Here is a 9,156-nt window from a genome sequence, read left to right on the forward strand (position 1 = left end):
GGGCTGGTGGCTACCATATTAGTCAACACAGGTCCAGCAACCTGTATTCTGTTTCTTTTAAACTACATATTCTGTCAATTCTACTTAAAAATGGTATCATAAATTTGTCCCCTTCTTCTCTGCCGGGAGCCAGCACGATGAGTCCTGCCCATGGCAAAGGTCATGAGATTAAGGGGTCCAATAGGCAAAGGCAGGTCGGGCCTTAAGGGAGCCTTGCTGAATTTTCTCGAACATCTACTCCCAAAACCAGAGTCTGCCTGCCTTATTGTACTGTGCTTTCCACTCTTCTGACATAACAGGGGGCTATCCCCGACCACCTTTCTCTGGAAAAAGTTAACTTAGAGCTCCAATTGACAGTCTCCTGAATATAAAAGGAGTGTTTCAGTTCAAATCCCTTTGATGGCTCTCTAACTTGCCCGACAGGTTTAACTACACTTGTGATTGTTTACGGCCCCCCCAACGGCGAGAGGCACGAAGCTTAAAGCATCTTAAAGATACAGAGCCCTTTTCTAAAAAGCTAAAAATTACATTGGTGATGGGTTTCACTGTTGAGTCAATGACTGCTGCCAGGCCTCCATATTCTTTATCTTTTAGGCACCTGAAGGATATTAATCAATGTAATTGGGATATAGAAAAAGGAATATAGTAGTTTTTGATGTTAGCAACACTAGACTTTTGAGTTAATTAATTTTCTCTTTGTTATAAATCACTGTACTCCTCTTTCTTTGTTATAAATTGTTGTATCCTTGCTATGTAAGAATGTAACTTTATTTAGTGCTTTCTGAGAGTGGTACCAGACTTTGGGAAGAACAACACTCTTAAGGCAAATAAGTTTTCTGGTTGACAGACCCTTATCAGAAAAGGGCCGTAAAATGCTAATAGGCCTTCTGGCCAGAAGATGATGTAAATCACCTAAGACTTGTGTATACAGCTAGGTATGCAGAGAGAAAGCCTGGTCTTGATAAGAGTCAGGGCTGCTGACGCTGCATAACTTTGTATTATCCATTGATCTCTATGTACAACCAAAAGTATAAAAAGCTTTCCCAGACAATAAAGGATGGACCAGTCACTGGAAAGACTGGTTTCCCCCGTGTGGTCTTTTCTTCTTCTCTTCTTTTCTGGCTGAATTTCCATCTGGGGCGTGGAGGCTCACCATGTATACTTACTTGCCCTGGCTTCTAAGACCCACGCGAGAGGGAGCCCAAGGCAGGGCCTAGCACTTCTCCTTTCAGATTTCCACCCTATGCTGAACCGTCACCATCCCCTCCTCCCTGGTTTCTTTTTTTTCCTACTTTCACTCTCTATGATTCTTTTGGAACAGTGAAGGGTGAGCTTCTTAAAACATAAAATTTATCAAGATACCCCTCCACTCAAAACCATTCAACAACTTCCCCTTTGCAATAAAACTGAAAACCCCCCATGAGGTTTGGACACCCTGCTCCCCTTTGCGGCCCAATACTAGGCTCCAGGAAGCCACCTTTTCCAGCTCAGGTCCTTCGCACAAACTTTTCCTTTGTTCTGGAGCTGGGCTGTCCCATACAGTGGCTGTAGCCATATGTGACTTTTTTTTTAACATTTCTTTACTTGAGCCAGGTCTTAGCTGCAGTACGCAGGAACTTAGTTGCAGCAGGCGAACACTTATTTGCAGCATGCGGGATCTAGTTCCCTGACCAGGGATTGAATCCAGGCTCCCTGCATTGGGAGCACAGAGTCTTAACCACTGGACCACTAGGGAAGTCCCTATATGTGACTTTTTTTATACATATACTTAAATAATTGAAATTAAATAAAATTGAAAATTCAGTTTCTCAGTCCCACAAGGCACATTCAAGGGCTCAGTAATCACATGCGATTCACTGGTACCATACTGGACAACACAGATACAGAATATTCCTCTCATCACAGAAGTTCTGGGGCCTTCTTCCCTACACTGGAGCTTGGCTAATTCCTACCCACCTTTCAAGTCTCAGCTGAAATGCCACATTCTCAGAGAGGCCTTTTCTAATCCTCCGATCAAAATTAAGAGTCCCTGCTTTCTTTTGTATAGAGCCTGCAACTTTCCTTTTTACTTTCCTTACAACTTTCCTAACTTTCCTTACAACTGTTTCAAAGTTGTAGTGACCTGTGTGGTTGTTTAATGTATGTGTCTATTAAAATCTAGAATAATGTCTTATTGGTTTTCCAGTCAATCCTTGGGCCCTACCTCAGTACCCGAATAGCAGCTCATTCACATTGTGTAGGTAAATGAAATAATGAATAAACGTATAGATGGATAGAGTGGCTGCATATTACTCGTCTTTCGAAGCACCAGGGGGACTTCCCTGCTGGTCCAGTGGTTGAGACTTTGCCTTCCAATGGGCAGGGTGCAGATCTGATCCCTGGTCAGAGAGCTAAGATCCCATAAGCCTTGCGGCCAAAAAACAAAACATAAAGCAGAAGCAATGTTGCAACAAATTCAGTAAAGACTTTAAAAATGGTCCACATCAAAAGAAAAAAAAAAAAAAAAGCACTAGGTAAAGAGCCAGAGCTTAGGAACCACATGGTCCCGGAATGAAACACTGACTTTCATCCTTACTATAGCCTGTCAGCTCACCTTTCCAAGCCACCCTCTATCCACAAGTAGGAGGGAATGCCGTTGCCCATCTCGGAGCATTGACATGAGCACAGAGTGGGCTAGATGGAGGCCTTGGCCCAGAGTCAAGAGTTGTGTGGACGTACATTCCTTCTTTTTTATCACTTCCCCTGGGTCCTTCCAGCCCTCTCTGGGGTCTTCTCCCCTCTCACACTGCATGTCTGGCGTTGATCTCTAAGTTTCTCATTCCTTGGTCCCATTCTCTCTAAGAGAACTTTGGCTCTCTTTAAGCTGCCACAACTCAAAGGATCAAACCAAAAGACTTCAACAAAGAGAGCCCACATCACTCAGGCCCTTCTTCGCTACCCTCCCTGTCTCTGATTGTAAAAACCAGTCTGACTTTCAACACACCCCAGACTCATAAAGGCACACACCAGTCTGGGAAGGCTCTCAGAATAGCAGGTACACAAGCATGTGGCCTGGAGTGGGTCCACTCTAGTACTAGGTGTTCTTGGTCAATTTGTATCTATGAACCACCTACATCAGTAGCAACTAATTGTTTAAAACTCAGATTCCTGGGTCCCCACTCCTGACCCATTTAATCAAATCTCTTTTGAGGGGGGCCAGTTCATCCTAAAGGAGATCAGTCCTGGGTGTTCATTGGAAGGACTGATGTTGAAGCTGAAACTCCAATACTTTGGCCACCTGATGCGAAGAGCTGATTCATTTGAAAAGACCCTGATGCTGGGAAAGATTGAGGGCAGGAGGAGAAGGGGATGACAGGAGATAAGATGGTTGGATGGCATCACCGACTCAATGGACATGGGTTTGGGTGAACTCTGGGAGTTGGTGATGGACAGGGAGGCCTGGCGTGCTGCAGTTCATGGGGTCGCAAAGAGTCGGACACGACTGAGCGACTGAACTGAACTGAACTGGAAGCTGCATTTTCAATAGCCAGCTCAGGTGAGTCTATTGCTCTAGATTAAGTCTTCTTAATGTATAATATTATCCCATCAAGCTCTGGTAAGTTTCTTCTATAAGTCACTCACTGATCCTCCCTTTAATTTGTACACAATTTTATTTTTATATCAAAATATTATTACCAAATACCTACCAAGTGAGTTATTAAGTGAAGTATTATATATATATATATATATATATATATATATATATATATATATGTGCATGTGTGTGAGTATATATATACCCATGTAAGCTCAGTTGCTCAGTCACGTCCCACTCTTTGCGACCCCATGAACTGTAGTCCACCAGGCTCCTCTGTCCATGGGATTCTCCAGGCAAGAGTAGTGGAGTGAGTTGCCATTTCCTTCTCCAGGGGATCTTCCCAACCCAGGGATCAAAGCCACATCTCCTATGGCTCTTCCGTTAGCAGGAGAGTTCTTTACTGCTGAGCCACCTGGGAAACCCTATATATATATATATATATACACACACACACACACACATACACACACACACACGTGTATATATAGGGCTTCCCTGATAGCTTAGTTGGTAAAGAATCCACCTGCAAAGAAGGAGGCCCCTGTTCGATTCCTATGTTGGAAAGATCCACTGGAGAAGGGATAGGCTACCCACTCCAGTACTCTTGGGCTTCCCTTGTGATATAATATATACACAAAATCCCTCTAAAATTTGCTTTACAATATCATAATCAGGTTGGTTTTACATGTGACAGTATAAAGGGCAGCTGGAGGCAAAGGCATTTAGCCAGCTCTACACTGCACTCAGCTATCATCAGTCCTTCTTACTGGCTTTGCCTCCTTCAGTCAGAACTGCCCAGTCCTCAGATACCTGCTTTCTCCAAGTACAGAGTTTCTCCACTTACCACTTTCCCCAGGACCCATGCTGGAAAAGCACAGCCGGCAGTCCCAGGTGGGGGTTTCTCTGATGCTCAGAAATAACAGTCAGGAGCATCCCCAGCCCCTATCTTCTTGACTCTTCCCAGTCCTACACAAGAAATCATGGTGCATAGCAGCAGCCCAGAGCCATCTAAAGATCTCCCTGGAAGAGCTGTAGGTTCAGGAATGCTTCCTGCATGTTGTTCCCAGTTCTGCGTCAGGCTCCAGGCTGGGCTGTCACACAGGGGACCTTAGACTCTCACCACGGAACCAGCTTGCACACAGGCTTGACTCCTGGGTCCTTCGTGCAGGTGAGAGAGCAGACGGTGGGAGCTGACTCAACTGAGCCTCCCACAGGGACCCCTCCCCACAATCCCTCACGGGACATCATTCCCTGGACAGCCCCTCCTGTGCCTTTCTTCCTATTTTTCCTCCACCTTATCACATTTCTGTTAACTTGCACAGAAACAGCAAGATCCTGCTGGTTTGCAATTGCAGGACACATTTAATTTTTTTTTTTTTTTAATTATTGAGCATCATTTATGTATGGGCTCTCCAGGTGGCGCTAGTGGTAAAGAACCAGCCTGGCAGGCTGCAGTCCATAGAGTGGCAAAGAGACACAGCTGATGCGACTCAGCACGCACCCATGCATTTATGTATAGTGAAGTGCAGAGCTCTTGAGAGCACCGTCCCATCCTATGAATTTGACAGATGTCTGATCCACAACCCATTTAACAAACAACATTTTCATTGCCCCAGAAAGATCCCTTGTGCCCTTTCCCAGCCAGTCCCCACCCTCCAGAGGAGAGTGCAGAGGAATGCACTAAGTTTTAAGATCTCCTTCCTGGTTTGTTCCTGTAGGTAAAAGTATTCCATACACTTTAATTCTGTACATTTTTTTTACTATGGAAAAAAATACAATGGCTGTTACTTGTCATTAGGTTTCTTTTTGGATTTCTTTTTTTGTATAACATAAAGTTATACTCAATTACTTTCTGTAACATATAAATAAATGACAAGTATTAATAAATAATAATAAATCAACAAAAAAGAAATAGGGGAAGGCCAGCTGGGGGAAAAGCAGAGAAGCAAAGCAGGAGGTGGAGCCAGTGAAGGACTCTCGGATACCGTCACTGTCCTGGCTGAAGCCCTTGGCAAAGGTTATTCTCCCTTCATCCCATTGAAGCAATGCGTCTTAGGCTGTTTTCCTTTTCCTTCCAAAGGAAACGGCCTCGAGAGAGGCTCTTGGGAAGCTCCTGCACATGTCTCTGGTGGCCTCTCTTCCCAGGGCTCACAGCCTGTCCCCCTGTTCTGCCACCCACAATACCTTGGGCTCACACCCACCTGAGCACCCACTATCCTCAGCAACGCTCAACCACGGCTCCAATGCCCCCAGCTCATGCTGCAGCGCAAAAGTCCTAACTGGAGCCCTGGGTACAGCTGGATCAAGTTAATCACAAAACAAGACATACGTGGGAATAGCCAAGCGGTCCCACTGAACAGCCAAGAGGTCCCACTGAAAGCACAGGCAAGAAGCCGTTCATCCCAACAGTTGTGACTGAGCCCAAACTCCTCTCTAAATTCATGCTGGGAGTATGAAGACATCCTGTCCAACATGTCTGCAAAAACAACCCTTGTTATGCCCATCTCAACCCTGTTTATGATGGTAAAACCTCTTGGGAGCAAGCCAAATGTCAACATTGGGGGATTCATTAAATAAACCATGTTGCCATCCATATAATAGGAAACTACATACCCACTAAAAATAACATTGAGGAAGAATATTAATAGACATAGAAGCTGAATGAGTATACTGCTAAGATTTAAAGGAGTCTCACAAACAGTGTTAACAGTTGTTCTGAGTGTTAGGATTATACGGGTAATCATCACATTCTTCTGCTGATTTGTCAGTACTTTGTTCAAATCCTGAAGGATGATGCTGTGAAAGTGCTGCACTCAATAGGCCAGCAAATTTGGAAAACTCAGCAGTGGCCGCAGGACTGGAAAAGGTCCGTTTTCATTCCAATCCCAAAGAAAGGCAATGCCAAAGAATGCTCAAACTACCTCACAGTTGCACTCATCTCACATGCTAGTAAAGTAATGCTCAAGATTCTCCAAGCCAGGCTTCAGCAATATATGAACCATGAACTTCCAGATGTTCAAGCTGGTTTTAGAAAAGGCAGAGGAACCAGAGATCAAATTGCCAACATCCGCTGGATCATGGAAAAAGCAAGAGAGTTCCAGAAAAACATTTATTTCTGCTTTATTGACAATGCCAAAGCCTTTGACTGTGTGGATCACAACAAACTGTGGAAAATTCTGAAAGAGATGGGAATACCAGACCACCTCACCTGCCTCTTGAGAAACCTATATGCAGGTCAGGAAGCAACAGTTAGAACTGGACATAGAACAACAGACTGGTTCCAAATAGGAAAAGGAGTACGTCAAGACTGTATATTGTCACCCTGCTTATTTAACTTCTGTGCAGAGTACATCATGAGAAACACTGGGCTGGAAGAAGCACAAGCTGGAATCAAGATTAGCAGGAGAAATATCAATAACCTCAGATATGCAGATGACACCACCCTTATGGCAGAAAGTGAAGAGGAACTCAAAAGTCTCTTGGTGAAAGTGAAAGAGGAGAGTGAAAAAGTTGGCTTAAAGCTCAACATTCAGAAAACGAAGATCATGGCATCTGGTCCCATCACTTCATGGGAAATAGATGGGAAACAGTGGAAACAGTGTCAGACTTTATTTTTGGGGCTCCAAAATCACTGCAGATAGTGATTGCGGCCATGTAGAAATTAAAAGACGCTTACTCCTTGGAAGGAAAGTTATGACCAACCTAGATAGCGTATTCAAAAGCAGAGACATGACTTTTCCAACAAAGGTCTGTCTAGTCAAGGTTATGGTTTTTCCAGTGGTCATGTATGGATGTGAGAGTTGGACTGTGAAGAAAGCTGAGCGCCCGAAGAATTGATGCTTTTGAACTGTGGTGTTGGAGAAGACTCTTGAGAGTCCCTTGGAATGCAAGGAGATCCAACCAGTCCATTCTGAAGGAGATCAGTCCTGAGTGTTCTTTGGAAGGACTGATGCTAAAGCTGAAACTCCAGTACTTTGGCCACCTGATGCAAAGAGTTGACTCATTGGAAAAGACTCTGATGCTGGGAAGGATTGGGGGCAGGAGAAGGGGACGACAGAGGATGAGATGGCTGGATGGCATCACCAACTCGATGGACATGAGTTTGGGTGAACTCCGGGAGATGGTGATGGACAGGGAGGCCTGGTGTGCTGCAGTTTATGGGGTCACAAAGAGTCGAACACCACTGAGAGACTGAACTGAACTGAACTGTGCAATGATTGTGCTGTGTGCTGTGCTTAGTTGTTCAATCATGTCCGACTCTTTGCAACTACGTGGACTGTGTCCAGGCTCCTCTGTCCATGGGGATGCTCCAGGTAAGAATACTGGAGTGGGTTGCCATGTCCTCCTCCAGGGGATGTTCCCAACCCAGGGACTATGAATATTAATTTTATTTATTAAAGATACACAGCTTTATACTGTTAAATATGAAGGAACAAAGCATAGACAGGAAGTGTAGAAATGCTACAAGAGCAATTTTACTTAAACACTAACAGCGAGAAGTAGAAAAGACATACAGTTATGACCCCTCTAGAGAAAATGCAAGGACTAGGATTTTGAGTACCAAGAGAACACAAAATATATGATGAGTTTAAGTCTTTATTATTATTTGTATTTAAATAGAGTTATTTCTGAACATTAGAAATGAATCTTGTAGAACCATCCCCTACTGAAAACCACCAATGCTTTTTGATTTTGGCCTAAATCTTCTATAATCCCAATTGTATTTGATTCATAAATGTGGATGTATCTATCTCTAGTAACTAAACAAGGAACAAGTTGGAGACCAATTGTTACACTACACTCTCGTCTTGAAAATCAGTGCCTCAAATTAGAGTTCATTTGCCTGCTGTACTTCATGTTGTATATAGAGGGTCTGCTGCTGCTGCTAAGTCGCTTCAGTTGTGTCTGACTCTGTGCGACCCCATAGACGGTAGCCCACCAGGCTCCCCCGTCCCTGGGATTCTCCAGGCAAGAACACTGGAGTGGGTTGCCATTTGCTTCTCCAATGCGTGAAAGTGAAGTGAAGTCGCTCAGTCGTGTCCAACTCTTAGCAACCCCATGGACTGCTGCACACCAGGCCTCCCTGTCCATCACCAACTCCCAGAGTTCACCCAAAGTCATGTCCATCGAGTTGGTGATGCCATCCAGCCATCTCATCCTCTGTCATCCCCTTCTCCTCCTGCCTTCAATCTTGCCCAGAATCAGGGTCTTTTCAAATGAGTCAGTTCTTCACATCAGGTAGCCAAATTATTGGAGTTTCAGCTTCACCATCAGTCCTTCCAATGAATATTCAGGATTCATATCCTTTGGGATGGACTGGTTGGAGCTCCTTGCAGTCCAAGGGACTCTCAAGAGTCTTCTCCAATACCACAGTTCAAAAGCATCAACTCTTCGGCGCTCAGCTTTCCTTATAGTCCAATCTCACATCCATACGTTACTACTGGAAAAACCATAGCTTTGACTAGAGGGACGTCTGTTGGGCTTCCCTTGCGGCCCAGCTGGTAAAGCACAACACAGGGAAGGACAATAATGGAGGTATTGGCTCACACTGGCCAAAGAAATATTAAGGGCCCACTCCT

The sequence above is a fragment of the Ovis aries genome, chromosome 3 (genome assembly GCF_016772045.2).
Source record: "Ovis aries strain OAR_USU_Benz2616 breed Rambouillet chromosome 3, ARS-UI_Ramb_v3.0, whole genome shotgun sequence".
Classification (NCBI taxonomy): domain Eukaryota; kingdom Metazoa; phylum Chordata; class Mammalia; order Artiodactyla; family Bovidae; genus Ovis; species Ovis aries.